Source organism: Lepeophtheirus salmonis, chromosome 9, assembly GCF_016086655.4.
Source record: "Lepeophtheirus salmonis chromosome 9, UVic_Lsal_1.4, whole genome shotgun sequence".
In the NCBI taxonomy this organism is placed as follows: Eukaryota; Metazoa; Arthropoda; class Copepoda; order Siphonostomatoida; family Caligidae; genus Lepeophtheirus; species Lepeophtheirus salmonis.
This window is the reverse complement of record NC_052139.2, coordinates 23074557-23080523: the sequence shown is the minus strand read 5'-3', so window position 1 is coordinate 23080523 and position 5967 is coordinate 23074557. Positions and strand designations below refer to the sequence as shown.

Sequence of the window (5967 nt, the reverse complement as noted above, 5' to 3'; positions counted from 1 at the left end):
CTTATAAGTCCCGGAGTGATAAAAACGCACTCCCATATTCCTTGTAGGCTAAAACGTTTCTGGGACTCATATTGACATTCATACCAAAAAAAAGCGCCAAATAAGCTGTGCAACAGTCGCCAGGACCATAAAAACTGATCCTGAAGATAAAGTCATACTGCTTCCCCAAAGGAAATATCCTACAGACAAAATGAAGGCCACTCAGGCTGCCCAAGGAAGAAAATTGGTGACGGTTTGAAGTCCCATAGTAACCGAATAATCATTTATTCAGATGAGAAACAATAGACTGTTGACAGATTCCACAACATTTATATTTACAGATGGTTGGCCCCAGAGAGAGCTAATGCCCCTTACGTCTTTAAAACCAAATTTTAAGGCTCTACTTGCCCCCATTATTGATCAAGATGCAGTTAGAGGTAGATCGGATTTAACCTGAACAACCTTATATATATATTGAGAAGGAATCCACAAAAAATTTTATTCATGGAAACGGAGAATAAGTATTGTATAACTTATTACATCGTGTATTTATCAAAAAGAATAAATAATGATATAGCCATGATGGCGTATCAAGTGAGAAGAGGGAATCCAGGAATTACACCAACATAAATAGGGTATTTTTTGTTAGCGAAGTAACGCCGTGTCAATAGTTCCCTATTTTAATCAATTTTAATGGAAACAAAGGTTTTATCATTATAAAACTTAGCTGTTTATACCCTCAATATAACCCACATCAACAATGCTTACGTCACGTGAAAACACTTCATAGATATGTATGTAAATAAAACGCTTGTTATTTTTATTACTTACCTTTCCCTATAATATTTGTACGTGGAATCTTCCAAATATATATATTACTCTGTTTACCTATACCCACCTATAATAATTAGATCTCCGAGTGGTTATAAGTATAAATAATATAACTCCGTAATCCCACCTACACGACAGACGTGTTTTTTTTGTTTTTTTTTCATACCAATTTTGATAAGAGAGAAAGAGCAGCGTCTCTTTGTTCTACATGACGTCATATAAAAAAAAATAAAAAAATCAAATTGAAATGACATATTATTTCAACTGCTACAATTAATTAAAAACATAAGTATGCCATTTGCAGTCGTATTTAATCAGAAATAGACACCTACATACCTATAATGCAGCCTTGTGATAAACATTGTGACATCAATGGCAATCTTAATGAAGAAAAAAATGATTTCCTTACTTCATAGATGAAAATATCATCATAAATTATATATTTACTAGTGTTCGGGTTTGGTCGGAAAATCCTAGCCCGGTTTGAGACCACTATGATATTTAGAAGATTCGGCCCTTGAAAGATGTTCAGTTTACGAGGGTCGTTTGAAAAGTTCATGCAAAGTCCATGCCGTATATTGAGGAGATGTTTAGTTAGTAGCATCTCTTGAAAGAAGACACACCAACAGATCAGATCGGTCTATTTCTCTCTGTTTGACAGTCGTCTGAATCGAGGAATTGGTCGGAGAGATTATTTCGACTGTCTTTTGGATTTGCAAGGAATAATCCTCATTGATTATCTGGAAAAAGGTAAATTATTTACATGTGTATATTATTTATTAGTATTGGACTGTTTGAAAACCGAGCTGCAAGAAAAACGACCACGATGGCCCACATTTCAATCAAGACTGGTCACACCTCAGCAGTTGCAGTCGCAAATTTAATGGAAATGGGGTTCCAACTTGAGATGCCAAGAGCACTAAGAATCTCACACGCCTTCAGTCTTTTGTCATCCATCACCATATCATGGATTTTATCAATGATTTTTAGAGTAGTAGCCTAAACAGGGCGTCCAGAACGTTCAACGTCACTTGTGCCCATATGGCCACTCTTAAAATTTTGAAACACCTCATAAATTGTTTTATAAGAAACAGTTTATGAAGTTTCTTGAGTCATTTTGTCTTTCATCAAGTAATGTTTAATCAAGACTGAAATTATTTTCGTCCATTTTTTGAAAATCCCTCCACTTCCTCGATTCAAACAAAACAGAAAGAAATAAACCTATTTGACTGAAAGTTGGTGTATTTACTTCCAAGGGATACCACTAACCAAACATAACCTCGATATAAATCATTAGTGCAATTTCTTGGACTTTGCAAAGACTATCCAAAACTATATATACTATTCAATACTGTTCACATAGAAAAATGAGTCTAGTTTATTCTTATAAAAAATCGATCTCGCCTAAAATTCGGTATAAACAGATTATATAGATGAATTGTTGATGAATTCAGCTGTGTTTTAAAGTTGTGTACGTTGTGTGAAGATAAATGGCATACATAAAGAATCATAACTCATAAATCAGGGTATAGAAGATAATCGTTCTATGGACCGATTCTATGTAACAGTGCCACCTCGCTAATACAAATATGTATAATTTATTATTTTATCAGCTGTTGTTGTTATGAAGCTCCTTTTTAAGCTCTGAACATTTTCCAACAATTATTGAATAATAATTTCATATTCATAGTAATTACTCCCAACTGATTTTAGGCATTGTGTCCTCTGTTGTTGTTTTTTTGCTAAGGAAAGGCTCCATAAAACGATAAAGGTAGCTGAGTGATAGATTGAGACACAATTGGTCCAAGATTTAAAAAAAGATTAAATTTTCCGATATATCGTTCCAAATCCATGTAGAAAAATCACTTAGACCAAACCGAAAACAAAAGTTCGGTCTCGGACCGAGTATCAACACTAAACATTACATAGTATATTCGAGAAGAGAGGCATACGCAAAAAAAAAAAACTTGTATAAAAACGTGGGCCTTGCCTCAAGGCCTCATTTACGTGTTACATAATTTTTTACTTGAAAATAATTATTAACTCTCAAATCTTCTTTGTCTAGGTTGAATATAAATCCTTCAACTTTCTCTCTGAAATAAGGAGGTTCAAAATATTTTTGATGGTCTGTGTATGTGGAAAAGAAACGTCAACTAAAGGAATTTGTTTATAATTTATGTAGAAGATAACAAGAGGGCCGCCCACCCCTTCTGAGAGGATCTCATTTTTACATAATTAAACTATATCAAAACAAGCTGAGAATTAATTGGTTGAAAAACCTAATCATATGGATCATTCAGCGTAGGTAACTATAAAGAATCCATGTGAAGCGGCTATTATCAATTAATAAATCTTAATAAATTGTTAGTGTTTATTGCAGCAACGACATTCATAAAGTGGCCTCTCTACCCTCATAAGACTCTTTTTTGATCACTCTCTGGAAAGTCTGTTGATAAACCCAGAGATATCTTGCATGAACTCTTCCTAGACTTGATGGGATAGGCCAGGGTTATTATCTTTAAGTCCTCCGGATCGAATCTGCCCTTTGTGACAGTCCCTTCGTCTTCTCCCACGTTTTGGACTTGCTGATGGTGTAGAAAGTTATCCTGTAGACGCCCAACTCCTTGAAGTGCACTAATGGAAATTCGTTGTTCACGTTCAGTTGTAATTTTTTCGAGTTGTACGTAAGCTAAAGAGCTCTGGTTTGTTTTGTTTTGTAATTAATTAATTAATTTTAACCAATCGACCTTCATTAATTACTGAATTATTAAGTGTTTAGATTTAATAGACCCTAATATGTCAATGTTTTAAAAAAGGACGATATTCCAGAAATCGTTTTCTAATGACAATACACTACCTTGGAAGGTTGCTTAATCCAGTTAAATAAAAGTAATTGAAGTAGATTCAATCAGATTGAGTAATCGACTGTTCGATAAATGGGGCAGAATGATTATCAATTTACTCTACATTGAAATGGAAATGACTGTATTCATACGTAACTTCTAAACTTATTTATCAATAGAAAAATATATTATAATTATACATATATGGGATGTGCCAATATTTCATTGACATATTTGGGAAATTATAAGACTTTTATTCATTAAGATGAAAGGAAATGTTGAATTAATTCCGTATATTTAGATGTCAAAATGGGATTGGCTAATAAAATGACTTAAACTTTTACAATCTATCAAAAACAATATCCCTAACATGTAGCTTTGATACTATGTATACTCGTATAATATATCCCAATATATATCAAAAGTATGTAATTACATAACTATAAGTATATAAAATAATATTGTATGTCCTATGAGGGTGCTTACACCCTTGGGCTTAGAATGCTGAAACTTTGCATAGGCACATCTTTTGAATTTGGTGAGGCAAAAATTATTCTACATTCAAAATAGAAACATTGTTTTTGGTGCTCAGGGAGACTAGAGAATGGGTTGAATTATAAATCAAAAGTGACTGGCATCTCAAAAAAACAACTATACGAATAACGACGTTTTCTAAATTAATTAAAACTGAAAAAAGTTATGGGCATAAAAAGAATTTTGTAAAAAATGCAGTTTTTTTTTTTTTTTTTTATTATAATATTTTTCAGGTACAAAAAATGGACTTCCAATGGGATACTAGATTCGTAGATTAAATAAAGTTCGTAGAAATTTGTCTGGAAATTCGTTTGAATATAAATTTGACAAATAAAAATCTATGTTACAATGAAATATCTGTATTTTCGACGTAGTTTTTACATATGTTCGATCAAACGTCAATTTTTAAGAAGAAATACCACAAAACAATGCATTTTGCCATATTATTATATAGCTTAATACTATGGTTTTTTTATTTTTTATTAATTAATTTTTAATAAACTCATATTGATATAGTGTGGAAAATTGCGATGATCAATAACGAACTTTTAGCGCATGCACAGGTAGAACGTTGTGTTTGGCGTCAGTTAAAAAAAAAGATGGTATCGATCAACAAAGTATTTATTTCACTGTGGAGAAAAGGCAGAGTGTCCTTGTTGCGATAAGAGGCGAAGGAGACAATGTTGAGATTATAAACTTCTTAAACCTAGACAAGTCCTTTGTTTGGAGAATCGAGACGAAACTGTAAGAGTATGGAGGTGATTATGAACCAACAGCAAAGTGTGTAGATCCCAAGAGGAGGTCAGACTGTTAGCGTTTTACTTTTTTGAACATAGTGTTTGGACTCTAAGCTCACCGGACCTCTACCCAATGAACTTATTTCATTCATCGACGGATCGGTTCCCCCTAAAGATCCGTATAATAACTTTCCCATTTGCTAAGGGGGGGCATTGGGGGAATCATTGAGCATAGATGGGCTATGTCGTGTGCAAGCAAAGTAGATGATGGTGTTCCTCCAGGTCTCTTTTAAAAATGTAGGGAAATGGTCACCACCCTCTACATCTCAATGCAGACGTCATTTTTGTACTTACGTCTAGACAATCTGATGTTGAATAAATGGATTTCTTTCATAAGAAGCAAGTTTTAAGTATTTTTGAGAAAAAACATTCATCTCATTATGAGCATATGTTGTTTAACTTGTATGTTCAAATTGTACAAGTTACAACCAAAAAATGGGATGAATAATTTTAAATAAAAGATTTAAACAGTACTTGGGATGAGGACCATGCAATAATTGAATATTACACGGATGATCCATACGTTATTTTACGTTGAAAGTTTTTTCTGCCAGTAATTTTACCCAGAACATTTTTACCGCTAGTAAGTTTGCCTCGATGAGATTTTGCAGCATGATATATTCGCCGCCTTTTCGTACAATTTGTTCGAACTTTACGGTTGTATCACAATCATATTAGTTAATTAAATGCCTTGGAGAATAAAAAAACAGAAAAATAATGATAAAATAAATTCTCATTTTTGATAAGAAAATCCTGTCTTTCAACTCATATGAACTTTGTACAATAATATAACTACAATATTTGTCGTATTTGTAATTTAATATCAATATCACGTGGTATTTTAAAACCCTTTATGAAATGTTTTCAAAGAAGATCAGGGTTGACTATAAAATACACTAATTAATGGTTAATTAATGATGATTTAATAATTATTATGTTTGGTTTATTTTCCTATCTAAATAATAAATTTGATCAAGATTTAA

At 32.7% G+C, this 5967-nt stretch overlaps 1 long non-coding RNA gene across 2 annotated transcripts; it reads left to right on the top strand.

The window, feature by feature from the left end:
- The first annotated feature begins 2825 nt into the window (after nt 1-2825).
- On the top strand, nt 2826-5967 carry LOC121124297 (uncharacterized). Of its 2 annotated transcripts, XR_011781922.1 has the most exons (3): nt 2830-3115; nt 3179-4349; nt 4421-4541. It is a non-coding gene; the product is annotated as an uncharacterized lncRNA (long non-coding RNA). The 2 variants fall into 2 exon arrangements; XR_005866273.2 differs by having other exon boundaries at nt 2826-3115; nt 3179-5967.